At 41.9% G+C, this 24,594-nt stretch overlaps 1 protein-coding gene and 1 long non-coding RNA gene across 2 annotated transcripts in view; both read right to left on the reverse strand.

Annotated features, from left to right (window-relative positions):
* basp1 (brain abundant, membrane attached signal protein 1) overlaps positions 1–24,594 on the reverse strand; it is an 85,060-nt gene that overhangs the window by 47,987 nt on the left and 12,479 nt on the right. Inside the window, exon 2 of the mRNA XM_080725202.1 lies at positions 10,116–10,194. The gene's annotated coding sequence lies outside the window, so the exon portion shown is untranslated. The remainder of the gene's footprint in view (positions 1–10,115; positions 10,195–24,594) is intronic.
* Positions 2,276–7,749, reverse strand: LOC308286033. Its single transcript, XR_013962098.1, has 8 exons — positions 7,278–7,749; positions 6,595–6,669; positions 6,374–6,469; positions 5,729–5,804; positions 5,053–5,129; positions 4,715–4,765; positions 3,003–3,078; positions 2,276–2,719 (listed from the first exon to the last, which is right to left on the reverse strand). It is a non-coding gene; the product is annotated as an uncharacterized lncRNA (long non-coding RNA).

A 24,594-nucleotide genomic window follows, 5' to 3' on the forward strand; every position in this document is an offset into this window, starting at 1 on the left:
AACAACGTAACGTGGTTCATTTGGAACATATGTGACACTACATTAACGGGATAAATACTGTGATTTGCAACGCTAGGTAATGGAGTGCCGATATTACCGCATTTGGCTACAAATGGCTAACACAGGGTGGTGAAAACTAGCATGTTAGCTGTATTCTGGGAGGACCAACAGAATTATGTCCCGATCTCTCACATTAATTTAAAAAAGTCTTATTTATATGCAGAGTTAAGCTCTGGCGTTTAAGTGAAATGTAGCCTAGATATTATGAGATGCTGTTGTGGCATTATCTTTTTAGAGAGAAAAAAAAAGAAAACGTCATATAGGCTGTAGGGAATAATGACAATTCCCGAGATGACTGGCTCTCAGCCAGATTGAGACACATATTTAGTCAACTAAAGGTGGTTGCACACTGCACTGCGTGTTTTCGTTGCGTTTTGGAAATCCGAAAGCCGTAGGCCAGGGAGAGAGAGAGGAAAGAGAGAGAGAGCAAGGGACTCAGTGCAACAGATGCGAAAATCGGAAAAAATCAACCCTGGTCCGAAAATATATACGAAACGGGCGGCAGTGTGCAAACATGATTGACATAACGTCAGGTTGATTTTTTTATTCACGCGCTCCGAAATTCACTCCGATATTCGGCCCAAAAAACGCAGCTGTGTGCAAAGACCTTAAAACAAGACTAATAGTAAAACATGTCAGGTGACTAAAATAATGGCTAAAACTAAACAGGATTTCTTTCAAAAGACTATGACTAAAACTGCATCACATTCAACACATCTCCATAGCCTGGCCTTGTGATAAAGGCTACAACAGGTAATCTGTAGGCGTATGTTCCCAACCGCCATGTGTTTGACAGTTGAGATAATACAGTTGGATTTATGTGGACTGACTGTTAGAAAGCAGAAACCACTGTGTGTGTGTGTGTGTGTGTGTGTGTGTGTGTGTGTGTGTGTGTGTGTGTGTGTGTGTGTGTGTGTGTGTGTGTGTGTGTGTGTGTGTGCGTGCGCGCGTGCGCGTGCGTGCGTGCGTGCGTGTGTGTAACAACAGACTTCTCATGACCGATGTTCAACCCGGACATTCAAGTACCACTCACACACACACACACACACACACACACACACACACACACACACACACACACACACACACACACACACACACACACGCACGCACACACACTGATGCAGGCATCGCGCCGTTTTATTGCCGTCTTAAACATGTGTGTTGAGGTAGGAGATTAGACATTGGAGGGTGTCGTCATGACAATATATGCCCTCTGGTGTCCCTGCTTGGGGCTTGACTATATTACTACTACAAGGGAGACAATGAGTTTCATCCCGATATTTGCCAAGGCACCAAGGCAGAACTCCCAGTCAAAGCGACGACAGGCCAATCGCAGCATGTCCTCACCGGGACGTGCTTACAGAGACTCTGGGGTAATGAAGCCAAAGACTTTGACAGAATGTTATTTGTGTCCAAACCCACTGCGCATCGAGACGTCTAATCGACGTCATATCCAAGTCATTTTTCTACGTCTAATATTGGTCCGTGGAAGGTCGAAAACGTGAGTGCAGATGACGTCATTTTTCGGACGTCCAGATGACGTCCGGAAATGACGTTTCTAGGACCGCTAAATAAGGTCTAAATCTAGTCTAAATGTGGTCATTGTGGACGTCTAAAAGACGTGCAATTTAAACCAATTCTAGACATGTTTAATACCGTTTCCAGGCTCTGTGCATAAACTGTATTCCTCATTTTCAGACAAGTAGCCCATTTTGTTTTCATATTCACATAGCTTTGTTTTATAGGCTCAACAGAAACACATTAGTTAACATGCTGCTGTGCTGAGTGATTAAAACAAAGCTAAAGGATATTTAAATAATTAGGAAATGGGCTGCTGTCTGAAAATGAGTACAATTATGCACACATTACAAATAAAATCACAATTCAATACACACTCATTTCCATCTCTTTATTTTCCTGTTCTGTCAGACAAACATTACATATTTTAAAGGCAATGGTCTGCTTAGGACCACAATAGAAACACATTTTTTCCTCCACCAAAATTCAAAACTAAAAGCATTATCAGCAAGACAACTTGGAATTGTTTTCATTACTTCTGTGTCAGACATATGACAGTATGACACCAAATTGTGTCAAGTATTGAATAGTTAATAGAGGGTAGCTCACACAGCAGCCACTAGCTCTGATTAAGCTTCAGAAATCCAGAAACGAACATAACGGTTCACATTTTTTTACCTAAACACTGGACAAATAAAGAAATACATGAAATAATAGCACAGCCTACCTTTTTGCTTGCTTATGTCCCACAACAACAAAATTTAATAAATAAAATATTCCGGTGAGTTCACAACAAAAAAGTAATTAAAAAATATATTCCGGTGAGTTCACAAAAAAAAAAAAAAAAAAAAAGTATTCCGGTGAGTTGCCAGGTTATACTGTAGGTCCAAACAGAACTACCAAGATCCCCCAGAATTCACAGTGGCAGTTCAATCAGTTCTGAGTGCACACATTTGTGTCCCCCGCTGCCTCCTTTTGCCTGCATGTCCAGTGAGCTACCAGGTTTTAGGTCCAACCAGAACTAATTCAAGTTATATCAGTCCATAGTGTCTCTCTTGAAATGGACAGTTCCGATGTGTCTCCCAAATCTACTGCTTTAGGATGTCCTCTGCTCATGGGTTGAACGTCATGACGGCATCTGTAGAAAAAGAGAATAAAAATATGTAACATGCTGTCATAACCTTACACCACCACATTGTCATGTTTTGCAAATTAAATTATTTACAGGTGTGTCTACAAGGTCACAAGGCATACAAACTTGTAGATTTCACATCATGTTCACCCTCATAACCTTAACATAACAAGAGTTCAGTTGGTTAAGCAGGCCCTCACCTAGAAGAATTAAATTGTAAGACACTGAAAACTACAGAACACCCAAACATCACACAAACCTATACTGTGTTATGCTGTGCATTACTTACTTAAAAGCTTGGTCACAGAGGTGCTTCTTCTCTCCATCCTCTCAACGACTGGACCCAAGCAGACACATCACGCCAGCTGAGAGAGAGAGAAGAAAGAAGGAAATAGGTTAGACCAGGGTTTCCCAAAGTGGGTGCTGTGGCACCCTAGGGTGCCTTGATGCCAGTCCAGGGGTGTCTCAGAATAATCTGATCATCAATATCACTACATCAATATCAGTTCACTAAGTAGAACTGACCTGATTTGTGTTATTTTTCCATCTACGGCCAAATCTCTTCTGCAAAAATAGCAGATCTACAAGCTCACAACACGTCACAACTAGGGCTGTCTTCGACACAGGATTTATGAAGTCGATTCGAGTCGCGGGGGTTAATCCGACGCGTCGACGAATCGTTTTATAGTCTACTTTGTGTAAAAAAAAAGAAAAAAAAAGTGTTGCTTTAAACCACGTCAACATAATAGAATAATACATTAAGAGATGAATTGAATACACAGTGTTTTCGGTGATATCGGTGCGCGAGCACAAATGTTATCTGCATAGCAGTGTACAACCATAGAGTTATAACACACCGTTAAAACAAATAAAACATCTCCGCTGTTTCAACTCTGCCCCGTCTCTCTGCACTGTCTGCAGCGTGCAGTAGAGATGAGACATTCGCGAACGATTGCGCTCTCTTGAACGGCTCTTTTAAATGAACGATGGGATCCAGTCCGCAGTCACGGGACACAGAGCGCTGACAGAGTAATGAGTCAGTGTCGAGAACGGATTCATTTCAGAAACTGATCATAAACAGGTGGAGGCACAGCTCCCGCTTGAGCCAGCAGTGAGGACATGTCATGGACGCAAACACAGCGAAACACAATCATTCATCATGGATTACAACACTGGAACAATTCAGAAGCACTTTAATTAGAAAATGTAACTTGTAGCCTACACTTGTGTATGTTAATTTGACTTTAGAAGATTGTTTACTACTTCGTGGACGCGCGTTTGTGCTGTGGCAGGTTATTTAATATGTGATTTTGACAGCGTGCTTCCTCCTCTTAACGGAACACTGTCCCGGCTCTGAATGTTTTAACGAAGCGGCGGTTCTGAACCGTTCTGGCCGTTCCGTCTCACTTTCAACCCGACGCTGGTGCGAGACAATAAATAACTGTTCGCCAATTGCTACTTCTCATTGGAAGTACATGACACCACACCAGCCCAGCAGTGCACCGCAGTACTGGCAGTAGTAGGCTATAACTGGTGATATAAAAAAATATATATTTTCGCTTCGACTCAAACAATTGGCGTCGATTCCCGGGGCTTAAAACGACGCGTCGATTCGTCGATTTTTAGAAGACACCCCTAGTCACAACGTGTTGTGAGCTTGTAGATCAGCTATTTTTGGTGAACCTTCCTCCCAGAATAGAGATGCTGGGGTTCAAGTGGTTAAGCATCAAGTATAAGTTATTTTCAGTCAGTTCTAATGGAAACTGATATTTTTCCAATGATGCAAGATTCAAAACATTTACAGTGTACTTCAAGGGTGCCGTGGATTCAAATGTTATTTACAGGGGCGACCCGAGTCAAAAATGTTTGAAACCCCCTGGGTTAGACACCCAATCAAAGACACTTGCCATTGTATCAAAGGGAAGGACATGTTTTGCCCAATTACATTATTTACAGATCGGTGTGTGCCAAATTGTCTGTCCTTGGTCAACATGAAGTTACCTTGTATTGCTCTAAAAGACTCTGCTTCTGGGTTGAACGTCATGACGGCATCTGTAGAAAAAGGGAATAAAAGTAACATGCTGTCATAACCTTACACCACCAAATTGTCATGTTTTGCCAATTAAATTATTTACAGGTGTGTCTACAAGGTCACAATGCATACAAACTTGTAAACTTCACATCATGTTCACCCTCATAACCTTAACATAACAAGAGTTCAGTTGGTTAAGCAGGCCCTCACCTAGAAGAATTAAATTGTAAGACACTGAAGACCACAGAACACCCAAACATCACACAAACCTTATACTGTGTTATGCTGTGCATTACTTTTTACTTACTTAAAAAGCTTGGTCACAGAGGTGCTTCTTCTCTCCATCCTCTCAACGACTGGACCCAAGCAGACACATCACGCCAGCTGAGAGAGAGAGAGAGAGAAGAAGGAAGGAAATAGGTTAGACCAGGGTTTCCCAAACTGGGTGCTCTGGCACCCTAGGTTGCCTTCATGCCAGTCCAGGGGTGCCTCAGAATAATCTGATCATCATTATCACTACATCAATATCAGTTCACTAAGTAAAACCGACCTTAATTGTGAGGAATTATTTTTCCATCTACGGCCAAATCTCTTCTGCAAAAATAGCAGATCTACAAGCTACAACACGTCACGACGCGTTGTGAGCTTGTAGATCGGCTATTTTTGGTGAACCTTCCTCAGAAATAGGGATGCTGGGGTGGTTAAACATCAATTATAAAGTTATTTTCAGTCAGTTCTAATGGAAACTGATATTTCTCCAATGATGCAAGATTCAAAACATTTACAGTGTACTTCAAGGGTGCCGTGGATTAAAATGTTATTTACAGGGGTGACCCGAGTCAAAAATGTTTGAAACCCCCTGGGTTAGACACCCAATCAAAGACACTTGCCATTGTATCAAAGGGAAGGACATGTTTTGCCCAATTACATTATTTACAGATTGGTGTGTGCCAATTGTCTGTCCTTGGTCAACATGAAGTTACCTTGTATTGCTCTAAAATACATCAGTCTTCTCCAAAGCCACCTTCCTTTTCCCCCTTCATGTGGTTACTGAAGAGCCTGAAGAAAAACATATTACATTTTTGTGAGCAATATAGTAATCTCTTGATCCCTTGTTGATCAGGTGGCCCAGTCTGCTTTTTTAAATCCTCTACGCCAAATCTGCTCAGCAACAGCAGGTCCACAAGCTACATTCATGCAAACTTTTATTATTTATTTTCACATAATGTTCACATATCATGACATTGACATAAGAGGGGGTTCTGGTGGTTAAGCTGCGAAAAAATGAGAACATTCTAACAGGCCATCGCCTAGAATAATTAAACAAATAATTATGCATACACTGAAAACCACATCACACAAGGGTTAATTCATATTGTATGTTGAAACATGCAGAGAGGAAAGCACGCACATCTCCAAAGATTTACAGGTTCCGAACCAAAGAATATATAATATACACACCATGGAAGAAGGAGGTTCGCACACTGTTCCAGAGCTCCAGTAAATAGTTTATTAGGATACAATAATGTGTCCTAATAAACTATTTACTGGAACTCTGGAACAGTGTGCGAACCTCCTTCTTCCATGTTGAAACATGCACTTTATACTGTGACTCATGTAAAGCCTACCAAGGTCTTAAAAGCTTGGTCATCTCTCCATTCTCCTCTCTCTATCCGCTACGACTGGCACCAGGTCCGAAAGGACTATCAGACACGTCACGCCACCTGAGAGAGAAAGAGAATAAAAATATATAAATAAATAGGTTAGACACCCAATCGAAGCGTTATAATTTTCCATCGCACAACAGTTTGTAGATTGGCTATTTAGTACAAAACAATGATCAGACTACCTGGTTGGTATCTCCCAAGAGTAGAAACCACCATGTCTATCCCAAAGGAAAGGCAGGACAAAGCACAGCAGACACCTGAGAGAGAGAGAGAGAGAGGGAGAAGTGAAAACAGACTAGTGACTAGTTCATACATGTTTGCTTCCACATAAGACAGGACTGGACACTGCGTCACAAGAACAAGCAGCCACCCAACGAACGGCACCTGAGAGACGGCACAAAAACAAAGGAAACTTGACTTCGGTCCATTATATCTCCCCTTTAATAATACCTATTTGTATTGTTTTATTGATTCGTCACCTTTACAACAAAGTACAGCTTGTAAGCATCGGGCATTTGAGGCATGAGCAACACAACCTAAAGTGTGGGTAGCGCCGATCAAGGTTTTGCCAAAATGGCTTGCAATAATGTTCCATTGGCATTTACTCTCATTTATGGGATTCCCTGACACTGAGCTTAAAATTAACAAAGTGTTAAAATAGTTAACATGTGTTGTTTTTTTCTTTTCCTTATTACTGTGGGAGAGTGCAATCATTCAATCATTAAAGGGGAGATATAATGGACCGAAGTCAAGTTTCCTTTCAGAGGTGTTTGACACAAAAACAGCTGATCTACAAGCACACACAATTTGAGGCTGTAGAATGGATTCTCAGTTCAAATAAATCATTATTAATTAAGTAAATTACCGGGTTGGCTTAGCTCCCAGGATCACCTCATACCACCACAGAGACACCTCATGTAACAGAGAGAGAGAGAAAAAGGAAATGAATAGGTTAGATTTTATCATACTCCATCAAACAATGTTGCATTAGAAACAAAATTATCTACAAGAACACATTGCATAATATGAGCATGTACAGTATATTGGCTATTTAGTACTTGACTAGTTCCTGCAGTGATTGGCTGCAGTAGATTGGCATTCAGACGTGTTTGTAACACCTGTGAAGTGCAGCTTTGGCAGTGCAGGGTAAGAAGAGAAGGAGAAGTCTCATGTTTTGCTGTAATTCTATATTGGATCTTGGATATTATACCACAGGACGAAGCTACCTTTTATTTTCCTATTGTGGATTACTACCGGATTTCCTGGATTAAAAAGGATTTTGCTAAAGGGTGGTAAGAGGAGACTTAATTTACCATATTGCATAGACTGGTTTTCTTTTCGACGTTGGAATGTTCTGTTGACAGAAGAAAAACAAAAGTTTAAAGACTACAAAATACATTACAAATGAGCACACACACACACACACACACGCACGCTTGTGAGCTTTGATTTTTTTACAGCATGCATTGTACTTGTCCCTATTTAGCAACTGGAAAATAAAATAGCCAATCTACAAGCTTGTGTTGTGGCCCCCAGTTTGGCACATGCATTAGGCTACAGACCCCAGCTGTTAATGGCATTTCTTTCTAGCTGGGACTCCATGTAAAATCAACTCAGAGAATGTAGAAATGGAATCAAATGGACCAGTTAGGGTCCATTTGGTTCCATTTCAGACATGAAAAAGGTCCCCTTGGTTCCTAACTATCTATCATTTAGCTGTGGACCCCCTGGAACTCCCTCACGGACCCCGCTTTGAAAGCTGTAGCCACAGTCAAAACCACCAGCCTGTGTTTTTGTTGGGACAAAATAGACCTGAGCTGGCCATGGGTATAATAAATATCCACTTACAGTTAATACAAATGAATGTATGCAGTTCTAGCACGTAGCTGTGCTAAGGCTGTATTTCTACATATAACAACAACGCCAGTTTGTTCTGTCGAGCACGGCTAGCCAGCTGCTAGCTAGCCAGCCAGCCTGTTGTTATGCTAAATGCTAACGCACTAGCCAAACCCAGTCAGCTAACCCAGTCCAAATGAACTCGCAGCAGGACGTTAACCAAGCTATTCAGTATCAGCATTACAAAACAATAGCAATAACTTCTATATTTTACACTTACTGCGTGTCTGCCTCCTGCATACACTTCAAAGGCTCCGATCTGCTGGACGTTGTGCTGCTGTGTACTGTACTGTAGTGAACGACGTGAGAGAGAGAGGGGCGGGGTCTTCCCATAGGGTCTTCCTCATCGGTTACAATTTAAAAATGCGCGCGCTAGGCGGAACTCTGCGTTCCGTTGCCACATGAATTAATCAGACAATATCGTGATGATGCAGGAACCGGAGGCAGAGATGTAATCCACAGTGTAGTGTACAAAGGCACTTTCCAGCATGAAATATAATGATAATATAATATAACTCTCCGAGCCGAGCGTAGCACACAGCTTTTGGTGTGCTCTTGGTTCTTCCCGGGCTGCCCGCGTGGAATCATGGGTAAAGCCGCCAACAGCCAATGACAAGTGGTGTTCATTATTTTGTCAGCCAATCAGACTGGTCTTCACTGGTTAGTGACTGATCTTAGTGCCACACAAATAAATATATTATTTAAAAAATATAAACTTTATAGAATGTGTTGCTCATTATTTTTCTAATGGAAAATGAGAAAATAGTATATCCTAATTTAATGGCTGATGTTATTACACTCTCTTGCGCCACATATGTTAATTATTGAATACAAATATTTAATACAAATATAAAAAATATAATATGATGTTAATTATTTTTCAAATCACAAATGACAAATATGTAATCACGTCTTTTCTGGACCTGTTTAAGACGTGCAGTCGACGTAGAAAAAAATGACCAATCTAGACCGTCAAAAAAATGACTTGATATCGACTGATATTGACGTCGATATCGGTCGATATCGGGGTCGGAGTATGACGTCACAATTCCTCACTATATTTAGACGTAACATGTACGTCGAAATATGGGAGATGACTGACCGACCCGATCTAGACTTTCATGTGACGTCACCAGTACGTCGATTGTTTGCTGGGAAGTGGCCACTGATCCATAGATCGATCAATCTATAGACCGATTTCTCAGAGTGGCGGCCATAACTGCGGTGTTAAGCGGCACCAATGCGTGTCTGCCAGGGACGTGCAAAGAAGGTTGGAGGGGCAGGGGCTGAAATTTCTTAACGAGCCTTTTGCTGAAAATAGCAGACCTCCAAGCTCACAAAGCGTTGCAGCGTGAAGGGTTGTGAGCTTGGAGGTCGGCTATTTTCGCTGCTTGATACCACACTGAACTAAGCATAATCAAGTCAATTCTGGAGATGTGGTGTAACAGCATGGATTTCCACACAGAGAGGGCAATTCTTTCAACATAAGATGCTGCATTCAAGTTCAGGAGAGTTTGGACAAGGCAATTATCTTGAATGCTGCCTTCAGGTATTGCATGGAAAGCGGGGCATTTGCATTTCTTTCCCCATAGTAAAAACTGCATTCATGGTCTTGAGAGGACACTTTGTACAGATGGATAAAAGGCAGGGGCTCAAGCCCCCTTTGATGTCTATGTGTGTGCGTGCCTGGTGTGTGTGACACTGCAGCTACACGGCAGCGCTCTGGGAAAAGGTCTGTGTACATCGACAGGCAGACAGACAGACAGACAGACAGACAGACAGACAGACAGAGGGTGTGTTCCAGTACCTTGCGTTCCTCCCCTGCGTCGGTTGTTATTGTTGTTGATGATGTTGACGCCCTGCTGGTGGCAGCCGGTAACTACAACCTGCAACACAATAAGCAAGTGACGTCAGTCCATGCCTGGAATGAATGTGTTAACGTGTCCTTATTCACATGTAAAACACGGTATTTCTACACACATCTCTCCAAACCCATAAAAAACACTTAACAGGCCGATTCTACAAATGCCTTCTAAAATCACTAAAGTTCTTCTCACACCTTCGAGATTTTTCAAAAGAAATCGCAGCTGTACAAGCTCGCAGTGCAGCATGAAGTGCTGCACTGTGAGCTTGTAGATCTGCTATTTTCTAATGGCCAACGCAAAAAATCGAAAACAGCACAGATGCTTTCCGGGTTTTAATGGGTTAAAACACAAATGTAAACTATGATTTAGCCTATTGATCACAGAAAGTTTTACAGTTGAACTGAGAGGTTTTCTTCGACATTCAAACTTTCTTAAAAATCCAATTTTCTTGCCTGGAGTTAAAGTGAAATATTGAAAATTCTTCAGGAAAGTAAAAAAAATACCTCAACATTGCGTTAAGTACAGAATACTTGAGTACATGTTCTCAGCTACTTTCCAGTTTCCACCAGCGACATTAATTGTCTCTCTCCAGGCTCACACACACACATGCTGAGTGTGCAAAAACTGTACTCTTAATTTAGCAAGGAGAGTTTTTCAGTGCAGTGCCCACAGTCTTACAGTTTCCCCCGCGCCCTCGAAATGGCAAAAAAGTTTTAAAGCCAGCTCAGCAAAACTAAGACACAGAGTGGCAGACACTGAACGTGGACATCTCATTAAAATGTGTTTGTGACAACAGCTTCCCTAAGAGGGCGTTGGACCACCAACCGGGACCACCACTGCCGAGCACCTGCAAAATGATTCCCCTAGTACAATCGTTCAGTTTCTTTTGGTATAACAATCGTTTTGTACCAAGTCGTACCAAGTCTGGTACCAAGTCGAGGGCCACAGCATTGCAGGGGGCGACGGTGGCGTTCCTGCTACTCCAGCGACAGTTCAGATATCGAAGTTGTCGGGTGAAAATCTTTCATGTCCAAAACCGTTCGTTTTGCATTTATCATTTTAAAAATGATTTAAACTAGCGAAAACAGCCGATCTACAAGCACACAACGCCTCGCACCACGAGGCGTTGTGTGCTTGTAGATCTGCTGTTTTCACTACTTTTGTGAGACGGCCTTGTATGATGAAGCAGGGCTTTACTTTGCGAAATAACGTACAAATTTGGAGATACGAGGTTTCCACCTGACAACGACGATATACTAGTGTTGTTGCTGCTCTTATACCACCATTATTACTGGGGTTGGTGGAGGCCTGACAGTAGCCCCTCGCAGGCCGCAAATGGCCCGCGGGCCGCCTATTGGGGAACCCTGGTCTAATGTAATCCTGGGCGCTAAACTCCCTCTGCCAACCTGGGGAGAGCAACGGACTGGCCTCATGCGTCCTCCTTTGCATGAGGAGTCCAAGCCGCTGCTTTTCACCTGAGGGTGAAACTCAGGGGGGAGTTTCCAACCAGTTCCTTTACTCTCCATCAGGCGCCCCGGCTGGCCAGGGGGAGGCAGTATAGAGACCAGGATTAATGCATGATGTTTTTTTGTCGGGCTAGGGGACACAGGGAGAACATGCAAACTCCACACAGAAAGGCCCCTTTTTGCCAAACCCACCTCGGGTATGGGCACTGATGATGCGGAGGAGAGAACATGCCCCCAGCACCCACAGTGTCACCAGCGGGAATCAAACCCAGGGGAGCTTCTAGTTGTGATGCAACAGAGCTAGCGACCGAGCCACTGCGCCCCCGTAAAAAAAAAAAAAAAAACATCAAATCAAAACAGGATCACACAGCCTGGTTTAGAACGAATTACAAGGCTTTCCTCTGTGGTGGAAAGTTTGGTGATGCAAGGTTAGCTTTCACCTCTACAGGGGCGTCAATTGGATATGGCAGGGGTATGCAGCTGCCATACCCTGGGTCCAGGGGGGAAGATAAAAGTTACTTTTAAATATAAATCTATGAATATTTCTTTGTCTATCTGCGCTGGTTATTATGTTGTTAAATTACAGTAAAAAAACTACAAATGCAAAAATTAACAAAATGGTCACTTTAACAAGGTATTATAATTATATTCTCCACACTTGTATTCTCCCCATCTTGACAGAATGGTATATTCCCACTCCCAGGTTCCGCAGGTCAGCTGCACAGGTGCAATGTATTATTGTTAATTGTGTCACGTTTACTAACATGCCAAGTTTAGCTGTGCGGTTATATGAACTTTTAGAATTTAGGAATTGGACAATTTCCAGGTGGATTTGTTTTATTGCTGGCCTTGTGTTGTGTTGTAGTCTGTATGTGTCTGTGTTTTTATTGTGGTGTATTTGTTTTTAGTAGGCACTGTATGCACATTACAACAAATTTCTGTGTAAACAGACAATAAACTGACTTGAACTTGAACTTGAACAGCCATTCCTGCCAAATCCAGCCCTAGAAACCGTAGAAACCTGTGTAAAAAACTGTCAAAATTTGACATTGTGAAAATAGCCAATCTACATGCATGTAGATCTGCTATTTTCACAATAGAACTGTGTTATACAAAATGTAATGCCTCTTTTCCATGAGGACTCCCATCTTTGCCATACCCTAGCTTTTGCTGAACAGACTCCACTGCAAAACAGGATCACACAGCCCGGTTTAGAACAAATTACAAGGCTTTCCTCTGTGGTGGAAAGTTTGGTGATGCAAGGTTAGCTTTCACCTCTTATATTTGTTTGTTTGTTTGAATGTGATTTCCTGGGTTTATTTGGCTGCATAACTTCCAGGGTTTACAGTGTCCTCTCCAGGGATGTCTTGAACCTGACAAACCCAGACGAGCTGACACGCTCTAGACTTGACCAAAGATGTGTCGTTGAATCGTTACTTTTTAAAGTAACTCGTTAAGTTACTGCCGTTATTGCCATTAAAAAGTAACCTGTACGTTACTGCGTTACCCACTGAGAAAAGTAACTTGTTTTTCCGTTACCGACAATTAAAACCCACCTGCAAGGAAGTCTGTTAATAATAAAATCAAAAGTGCAGCCTACTCGGGGTCACTGGAGCTGTGCGTGGCTTCACCATGGCTACAGTATATGCATTGATGTTTATCTACTTGTTTCCCCAGTAAATCCCCAAATAGTGTGAATACTTCCATAGCCTTACTTAAGGGCAACCTAGCTGTCTTCTCTCAAGCCCTGCCATGCCGTGTGCGTCTACAAACCAAGACAAGACGAGCAACCAGACGAGCAAAAAGAGTTAACCTATATAATTCTGTGCCGTGACTGTACTGTAGTCATTCTGAATGCGCAACCACCACAGATTGAAACATATTTCTGGTCGGTCACCTTTTTCCGTGTAAAAAGTGTGGGCCCTACATGCATGCCTCCTCAGGCTCCTATGACAGAGAAGAGCTCATTCATTCAGGAAACAGCGCGAATGTGTCAGATGGATTATTTTTCTTTTATGGCAACAGAAAGAACAGGGAATTATAGGTCTTAAATGTAACTAAGTAACACCATTATTTTTTGGAAAATATAACGGATAAACAATCGTACTAAATTCCAAAACTAACTTGTTAAGTTACTCCGTTACCCCCAAACCTAAGGCCATGTAGCAGCGCTTGAAATACTTACATTTTTCTGTATTGCTTAATGCTTAAAGGATTTCACCACTTCTCATCCTATCTTCATACAATTGGTCCTCACTAATGTTCATTATAAAATAGCATACAGTATATTCTTTTCTACTTGGTCTGTGTCTCAGAGGAGGACTCTGCAGGTCAGAAACCCATCATCTTGTGACCTCATCGATGGAGAATCCAAGCCAATAGAAAATGCAGGCTTTCTATTCCTGAAAAGTTGCAATGTTAAAGTGGAAACCATTGTTCTTGCGATAATAAAAGTGTTTTGCTATTTTATTATGAACATTACATTAGTATGGACCTTTTATATGAAGACAGGTTGAAAGGTGTACTAGACTTCTCTACTGTGCTCTTTTACAGTTGCACATTTTATGAGCCGATGAACAAACACACTGGGTGACAAGCATCGCAGGCATCGTTACCCCGGCAACCGATGCAGATAAGTCCACGGCTATCTGCATACACACCAACGCCAGCTGATCGCTTGCAAATTACACAGCGAGGACGCTTCGGCGCTGAGAGATTAGAGACTATTTGAGAAACAAATCCGATTTGCCTGCCGTGAAGCCGAGGCTCACGAGAAGCACCGGAGCAGCAGGTCTTCTTCTCAGAGTGCAGGGTGCAGTGGCACCCTGGGGTGTGGTGACGCAAGTCCAAGGGTGCTGCAGAATGCTTTGATTATATTTGGAATGTATCAATATCACTTATAAGACCTTGAACGTTTTAACCACTATAACTATAAAACAATAGCAGTTATACAAGCTCACTGCAAGCTTGTAGATCTGCTACTTTTGACAAATCTTGAAAATGTGTGCAAATCTTGAATATATCATTTTCAAAGCAAACCTTTGTAGCTCAAATCTTTGCTACTGAGGGTCCCTGGTACAACATATTTTGAGATGGGGGTCCGTGGCCAAATACCTATAATTTTGGGGGTCCCTGACACGAAAAGGTTTGAGAACCGCTGATGATAGAAACATGAGTTTTTCAAAAAAACTTTATAAGACATTTATAGAATCTGGAAAATATATTCAAAAACTTGCAAAAAATATATCAAAAAATAGCAGATCTACAAACTCGAATCACTTAGAGACCCTCTATACTTAGTGAAATGGACAGTTGAACTGTACTTGGTTTGATCTTTTTTCACCAAAAACTGCGGATCTACAAGCATGTAGGCTTGTACTGTAGATGACCACTCATGAGAAACGTACATTTTTTTTCCATGAATTGAGTACACAGGACCCCACTGGAAACAAGCCATAAGCCTCCTCGGAAGGATCCTTTTTGCAGATCTTGTATTGTACTGTACTTCCCTGTACCTGTCTCTGCAAACTGTTAATAAAGTATTCAGTCAGCCCCTCTTTTGACTACGGAGTCCACATATGGTATTGTGACACCCCAGCAGCCCTAAAAACTAAGCTCCAAAGTAACAGCCCAAAACAAACTAATTAGGATCCTGCTTAACCTTCCCTATCAGACTCACCTCACCACTACTCACCAGTTAAGAGTGGCTCAGAGTAGAAGACAGAGCTACAGCAACTTGCAATGGGCCTGGTGTACAAGATACACTACACCACTAAGATACCCATGTACCTGGCAAACTACTTCCTAAAGGTCAAGGATGTCCACAATATACCACCAAAATGTGGAACGCCTTACCGAAGGCCTTAAAGGAGTGTAACATCCTTTAAAATCACCCTGAAAAACCACCTACAGGCGGCAACCACTTGTAACTGGTAAAAACAAACCTAGCCCAGCCTTGTAACCCCACTGACCCTTCTATTGTAAATATCTACTGTATAAATTTTTCCTGCATTTTTTTTTCTTTTTCTTTTTTTGACTATCTACTGCATTGTTTTCCTGTGCAAATAAGCCAAGTGCTTTCTAGGATCTCTTTTTAGTTGACTGTACCTTTTCCTATGCAAACTTATAATAAAGTCTTCAATCAATCAATCAATCAATCAATCAATCAATCAATCAATCAATCAATCAATCAGTCAGTCAAATCAATCAGTCAAAGCGATCAGACGGGTGGGTCGCATGAAAATGGTTCCTGATCCAGAAAAAGGTTGAAAAACACTGATTTAGAAGAACACGAATGAGACACCTTTTTTTCAAAAAAGAATCAAAAAAGAAAAAAGAAAAAAAAGAAAAGGTTATTCTCTCGGAAAATGCACAGCTAATCCATTTTCTGGGCGTTCACAGTGGTGGAAAGTAACTGAGTAGGTTTACTCAAGTACTATACTTAAGTAAATTTTTCAGTTATAATTTTTACTTTACTTTACTTGAGTATTTCCAATTTCCAGTATACTTCTACTCCACTACATCTCGTATCCAAATATTGTACTTTTTTCTTACTCCAGTACAATTATTTGACAACTTTAATTACCAGTTACAAATTATAATATTATAAAACTTCCATTAACTACTTTAGCCCTATTATTTTGATGCCAATATTTCTATATCGCAGTGCTTAAGCAAAACAAGACAAAAAAACAAAAAACAGTACTTTTTCCACCACTGTGCGTAAGCAATCAGAGGATTAGCGAACCCCAGCAGACTGGATGCATGCAGCGCACGGCGGGATTCATTTTACACCAGCGCAGGTATGGAATGTCATGCTAAAAATTGCCACGGGGAACGTTATCGATCGCTCCGCTGAAACCCAACGCAGCCACTGCCCACACATCTCCAGATTATCAGGTTAATATGTGATATCTAATATCTAATGCATGAAAAGATGAGTGTGTGTGTGTGAGTGTGTGTGTGTGTGTGTGTGTGTGTGTGTGTGTGTGTGTGTGTGTGTGTGTGTGTGTGTGTGTGTGTGTGTGTGTGTGCGTGCACGCACTTCCAGAAAATCTGTGTTCACGGTGCAGTTACCATGACACTGTTTCACCTTGGTTTGACATTAAAGCTGGACCGACGGGCAACGCTAAGACAAAATGCGGCTATACTCAGGCTTTCAAAAGTACACATTACTAAGTACATTATAATTTCAATGTCAATGCGTAATGTGAAACATTGTTTTCTCACTCAACAGTAAACAAACCAACATAAAGTTTAAGTGTATAGAATAGAGGGTATCTGCACATTTCTAAATTGACAAATTAAGGACTTTTTTAATACCTCTAAAATGGCAAATTAAACGTTGGCCAAATTGTCAAACATTAGAGGCAGAAATTATGAAAATAGACAATCTAAATGCTCACAACGCCTCGCAACTGTGTTATACAAAATGTAATGCCTCAACTCTTAGTGCTCGTCAGGGTGGGGGGTTGCGGGGGTGGTGGAGGTTCCCCAGTTAAAATGTGATTATTTTGGGGGCCACGGCCTGAAAATGATGATAACCACTGCTGTAGGATATTGAAATTTTAAACGTGTGAAAAAAAAGAAGAAAAAAAGATTACTACTAGATTATAGCCCGAAAGGAGCATACAAGAAAACAAACGTGTCGTGCAGCAGATGCAGCAACTTTAACAATTTTCAATGGGAGGAAGTGGCTCAGGGGTAGAGTTGCCGTCTTAGAACACAGAGGGTTCCCTGTTCGATCCCGGGCCCCCTCCAGAGTTAAGGGCTCTATTATGATCCAGGTCTTATGCCTTATGCCTTAACTTCTTTGCCTTTTTTTTTTTACTATTTTGAAAAACATTTTTAAATACTTCAAATGCTGATCTACATCTGCACGTTGTGAGCTTGCAGATCAGCTATTTGAAACATTTAAAAAATGTGTATATATAGTAAAAAAAGGCAAAGAAGTTAAGGCATAAGACCTGGATCATAATAGTTAGAGTCAAAGAGTTCTGGAGCAAGACTCTGAATCCCTAGTTGCTCCCGGTGAGCAGGTTGGTGCCTTGCATGAAAGCAAAATCTCTGTAAAGCGCCTTGGATAAAGGCGCTATATAAATGCACCATTTACCATCTCAATGCCGCTGTCCAGTAGACCAGGGGTTTTCGAACTGTTTTGACTCAGGGCACTCCTGCAAGGCTGCAAATACTTTTTTCTCATCCATGGCACCCCTGAATTACACTGTTCATTTTTAGAATCTTGCATCCTATTGGAGAAATATCCGTTTCCATCAGAACTGACTGAAAATAACGTTGTACTTGACGTTTAACCACTTGAACCCCAGCATGCCTATTCTGGGGGTCACGTTGTGACGCGTTGTGAGCTTGTAGATCGGCTATTTTTGTTGAAAAGAGTTGTCGTAGATGGAAAAATAACTCATCAAGTACAGTGCAAAGCAGGTCTGTTTCACTAAGCATAGTGAAGTGATATTGATGTAGTGATATTGATGAATTCCACATATTATCAAATGATCTTGCGGCACCCCTGGACTGGCATCACGGCACCCCAGGGTGTCACCCACTTTGAAAACCCCTGCAGTAGACGTTAGAATGCCAACGTCAGACTAAAGCCATTTGCACACAGGACAGTTGCGTTTTTTTTTCCGGGTTGCTGCATGAATAAAACGCATTGGATTTGGTGTGCAATGCTATGCGGAATCGGCGCTGCGGATCCCAAAAGGAGTCATAAAAGGAGTGATGAGTTTTTTACCGCATGCGACAAGACGCACGAATCAAACTGGGTTAGATCGAGAAAAAAACGCACGGCCGCAGCCACTCGTCGCACGGTTAATTCGGATCCGGTGTGCATGAGGTCGTAGAGAATCATTGTTTTCTTAAAAAAAAATGAAATTGTCAGTTTTATCCGCACGGATAAACGCGCCTGTGTGCAAAGACCTTAACCGTAACTGAGATGACCTTTCGAAAAATACATGCATGAATACCAAACTGGATGTCTCAAACTGATACTGGAGGGTTGTGGTGTGAGAAGTTAAACGAGGTAAAAGGGTAATAATAATGTGTCAGCTTGTCACCGGGCCAAAGAGGCTTTGTGAGTCCTTCAGGAGAGGAAGTGAGAACTTGGCACCGTGTCAAGTTGTGACACCGGCAAACATTTATCTCACAGCCAAGACTGGAGCAGACATGGGCAACTGGCGGCCCCCACCTTCACTTGATGCAGGATTACATCGGAATACTGATATATTATTGATTTCAGCTGTTTCAATTCCAAACATGACCCGCTTTAATTACTTCAGTCTATATTAGTAGCTTAATTACGGTAATGACATCACGGACAAAAGGGCCCATACAAGGAGATATGCACGGGTGCCGTGTTTTTATTTAAGTTCATAAATGCAATATAAGTATAAACCATATGCATTTGAAATTAAATAAACATTTTACTTTCATGATTAAAAAAAAAAAAAAAAACATCTACAAGCTAAAAACGCAGCTAATTTAAGTACAGAAGAAGTACGGTTTAACCTGGTTTTAATATTAAGTGGCTACCCGTGGCTGAGAAAGAGTTAAAACTGCCAATAGAATGGTGTGTGGTGGTCACCAGTGGACAATGGACGCCACAAACGTGACATCCGGACTTGCCAGGGTGCACCGCTGCTCCGATACCGCACCAAACTGGGCACAAACACTGTTCAGGGGCCTGCCATGACAACGGTTCTCCCCCAGGGGGCGAAATATGGCCCACAAGGGGCCCTGAAGGAGGTCCCAAGGGACCACAGGTGCACCAATGGTACAATCCGACACAAACAATGTTGAACATGCGAATAGTCACACCTTAAAAACTGAATTGCACACAAATCAATGTTGTGGGACACTACAGCAGTGTTACAGCCAAGCTTATTGTATTTAACGAAATAACGGAAACTAAATTAAAAAAAACTGAATAAATGAATAAACTAAATAAAAACTAGAATAAAAACTAGAATAAAAAAACTGAATAAATGAATAAACTAAATAAAAACTAGAATGAAAACATGTAACAATAACTGAAACTCTATTGTGTGTTTACACAACTATCTAAAACAAACTGAAATCATAGACAAAATGGCCTTAGTTATTTTTTTTACATTACCAACAGTAACTGAATATATTTTAAAATAATTGCATCAATTGTTGAGTTCTTATTACATAATAGGCCTGCTTGCTCTGACCTTTTTGAATCCTGCACCTGACAAAGAACCCAAAGTATATATAAAAAAAAAAACTAACACCAAAACTAATAAAAAACTAAACTAAATCTAAGTGTTGTCACAAAAATATCAACTAATAAAAACTAGCAAACCCGCTATAAAAAAGATGAAACTAACTGAATTAGAGAAGAAAGAGTCAAAACTAAACGAATGAAAAATCCAAATCTATTATATTCTTGGTTACAGCACTGTTTAACACCGCATATGGACAGAGCTCTGTGGCCGCGTCGCTCAGATCACCCCAATATAGGGTCATAGCGGTGGCAGCCATTTTCTGGTTCCATCGATCCAGACCCCGTACATTTCCCCCCAAAATATTCAATCAATTATTTTATAATGTGTTGCCCTGTTGGGCAACCACACTAAAAAGGAAACCGTTTTGGACATCCTGACAGCTATGATATTATTTGGGGGTCCTTGACGCATGATTATGGATCCCACTGGGAAAGATGGATAACCACGCCCGCGGACTCATTTTTGAAGCTTGTGATTGGATGAACCGGATGTAGGGAGCACTCCGTTGTAGTCACTTGGACTGCGGCAGAGGTGCACCAAAACCTAAACCTATCCTTAACCCTAACCCTAACCCTAAACTTAACCTCAGTAAAACTAACGCTGGTGAATGCTAACCTGGTGAGGTGAAATGCTAACCTGCCGACGCTGGTGAGTAGCTAACCTGCCGACGCTGGTGAAAACCATCTTCTCCAGTGGGATCCATAATCAGGCGTCCTTGACATGAACAAGTTAGTCACTGATCTGAATGTTTCTCATGTTCAGATAGATGAATGTGTTCCATCTGGCATGCTGTCTCACTCTCATGGCTGTCTCACTCTCATGGCTGTCTCACTCTCATGGCTGTCTCACTCTCATGGCTGTCTCACTCTCATGGCTGTCTCAATCTCATGGCTGTCTCACTCTCATCATGGCTGTCTCACTCTCATGGCTGTCTCACTCTCATGGCTGTCTCACTCTCACTCTCCCTCTGTCTCTCTCTCTCAGATAAGTCATATTGCAGAGAAAGACGACATGGCGGCAAGGCCAAAAAAACGCCACAGTGTTGTTTTGCAATCCTGGGAATCCAAGCAATGCAACGCACTTCCTGCGCCACAGTGTGGACGCCATGGCGACGGACAACAATTAACACAAACACAGCACAGTGCTTCTCATTCCAACACTCAGGGACGTGCTGGCCATTGGGAAAAGCGGGACAACTCCCAAACGGCCGGTTCATTCCCGGCCGGTCCAGGCCGGCCATTAGGAAAAAAATAAAAATAAAATGTCGGCCTTCGTTCCATTTTGCAAGTTTCAAATGTGTTCATTTTTTCGCAAAGCAAAGCCCTGCTTCATCATACAAGGCCGTCGCACAAAAGTAGTGAAAACAGCAGATCTACAAGCACACAACGCCTCGCGGTGCGAGGCGTTGTGTGCTTGTAGATCGTCTGTTTTCACTAGTTTAAATCATTTTTAAAATGATAAATACAAAACAAACGGTTTTGGACATACAAGGTTTCCACCCGACAACGACGAAATATAACTCGTGTAATTGGCCCACTGGCTTGTCACTTTGTCATGATCTGAAATGGCAAATCTTTGAGTAGCAGCAGCGCTATAGAGAGAGAGAGAGATCTCTCTCAATGAGGGCCTCTCCAACTCTTTTTCCCGGGCTGAATCAGGGGCCCAGCATGTCCCTGCAAACACAGCACAGTGCTTCTCATTCCAACACTACAGCAGATGCTTTCACCTAACTGTGTGTCACTGACCTCGCATCACCAGACTGTCCACCGCCGAGGAAAGCCTGGGAGCCTATTTATTCTAAACCAGGGGTTTACAAACTTTTTTTTGGCCTCAGGGTGCCCCTGTAAACAACCTTTTCATCCACGACATCCTTGAATTACACTGTTAATCTTTAGAATCTTCAATCATATTACACCAGAGGTTCCCAAACTGTTTTGTCTCAGGGCACCCCATACATATTTGTTTTAATCTGAGGCACCCCTACATTATAATTTTCACTCCCAGCACCTTCTATTGATAGCATATCGTCGTTGTCGGGTGGAAACCTTGTAGCTATGTCCAAAACCGTTCGTTTTGTATTTATCATCTATAAAATGTACTAAACTAGTGAAAACAGCAGATCGGCTGTTTTCACTAGTTTTGTGCGACTGTCTTGTATGATGAAGCAGGGCTTTGCTTTACCAAAAGACATACACATTTGAAACTTGGAGGTACGAGGTTTCTGCCCGACAGTGACGATATTTTAGTGATTATGTTGCGAGGAAAATGTTGAGATAATAGCCATTCTGGTTAGAACTGACTGAAAATAACTTTGTACTTCAAGTTTAAAATGATACTAAATATTTTTTCAAGTGTCCAAATAAATTCCAAATATTATCAAATTATCTCGTGGCACCCCTGGACTGCCGTCACGGCACCCCAGGGTGCCCCGTCACCCACTTTGAAAACCCCTGTATTACACAACGTAAATATGCATATCTTTCCTCCAGAGATATGGTAGGCTATGTCACGGAGAAATGTCCGTTTCCACTAGAACTGACTGAAAATAACTTTATATTTGACGTTTGACCCATATTCTGGGAGGGAAAGTTGACCAAAAATAGCCGATCTACCACAAGGTGACGGGTTGTGAGCTTGTAGATCTGCTATTTTTTGGTGAAGAGAGTTGGCCTTAGATGGAAAAAAAGAACTCATCAAGTACAGTGCAAATCAGGTCTGTTTTGCTAAGAATAGTGAAGTGATATTGATGAATTCCAAATGTTATCAACATATTCTGAGGCACCCCGGGACTGGCATCACGGCACCCGGTTTAGGGAAACCCTGGTCTAAACCCAGCCGTGTGATCCGGTTTAGGTTTGGTTGGTTCCGGTTGGCGTCGCATTGTTTTTGTTCCCCACATAATGTGAATCATTGAGTTTATTCTTGCTAAGTCGTAACCTGACTCCGCCAGATGGTGGCAGTTGTGCGTATACTGCATATACCGCCCTACTCTCTGGAATTGCTCTGGCAGACCTGGTGTTAGGGGCGGGCCATTTTTTCAAATTCTTTAGCAGGTGATTGGATGGGGCCGTCTGTCTATCACAGTCTGGGAGTGCCAACTCCAACGACTCATATTGGCCTGTCTGCATGACGTTACACCCAGAATCCGCCCCCTGTGTTTTCACATGGTCTGCAGTCAGACTCTATTGGCTCAGAGCCGCTCAGAGCCCGCCCTTAGCTGCCACTGATTCAGTGTCTCAGATGGTAAAGTAGGGCGGTACGCACTGCCGCCACCATCTGGCGGAGTCAGGTTAGCTAAGTCGCGCTACGAGTTAGAATAAAATTATGAAAATACCAAACGATTATAATACCAAAAGAAACCAAACAATTGTACCAAGTTAAACCAAACTAGGGGAATCATTTTGGTTGACTGAATTACGTAAAGTTGTTTCCACTCCTGATCGGATCAGAAACCCATAAAATGGTATTGATTACAGGCTAATGTCTCATAGGCGTGGAAAGTACTTAAATACATCTACCCCAACTTTGCGGGAGAGACCCTGTTTTTGTACAAAATGCCATAAATTAATGAACGCAGCATCCACTGCCATGAAACGTTCAGACTCTCAGTGGACTAAAGAAGGATGACGCCCATTTAATCTCTCACACACACACACACACACACACACACACACACACACACACACACACACACACACACACACACACACACACACACACACACGCACACACACACACACACAAAACAAATTCACATTCAGATGAGGAGACCATGTAAATGACTGTCCTTATTCCAATGTGACTGTGATTTGACTTTCATCCTCCTGGTGAACTTAAATGTCTGTTCATGAGAGAGAGAGAGAGAGAGAGAGAGAGAGAGAGAGAGAGAGAGAGAGGGAGAGAGAGAGAGAGAGAGAGAGGGGGAGAGAGAGAGAGAGGGAGAGAGATAGAGAGAGAGAGAGAGAGAGAGAGAGAGAGAGAGAGAGAGAGAGAGAGAGAGAGAGAGAGAGGCCAGGTATTTGCATGGATATTAGTTGGCATGGCGACCAGTGACAGCATCATAGAGTGATGTGGTGATAAATAAACTCTTACAAACAAGTGGTGAGGCCTTCCTCACATTACATCACTGATGATCTCAACATGTGAATGACTGCAGTACTTAAAACTATAGGTCCCTAGCTAGCCTAAATGAGTTAATATCGTCGTTGTCGGGTGGAAACCTTGTATGTCCAAAACCGTTTGTTTTGTATTTGTCATTTTAAAAATGACTTAAACAAACAAAATACTGTACATGTTTTCCTCTGCGAGTCCCAGGCACAACATGTTTTCAGATAGGGTCCACAGCCAAATACATTATACATCAATAGGGATCCTTCACATGGAATGGTTCGAGAGCCACTGACTTAACCATGCGTGTTTGTCTATATCGATTAAGGATCTCACAATTGAAACAAGCCGTAGGCTTTCCTTGGGCCTATCCTTTCAGTTGACCTGTACAAGCGAACTGTACTGTCATGGAACTGTAGGCTATACTTTTTTCCTATGCAAACGTCTAATCAATCAATCAATCAATCAATCAATCAATCAATCAATCAATCAATCAATCAATCAATGACCACCAAGGTAATCAATAAAGTCAACCAACGAATTCGCTTCTTGCAAAGGGTTGCCCCGCTGATCAATATTAAATC

Source organism: Nannobrachium achirus, assembly GCF_963921795.1.
Source record: "Nannobrachium achirus genome assembly, chromosome: 5".
Taxonomy (NCBI): Eukaryota; Metazoa; Chordata; class Actinopteri; order Myctophiformes; family Myctophidae; genus Nannobrachium; species Nannobrachium achirus.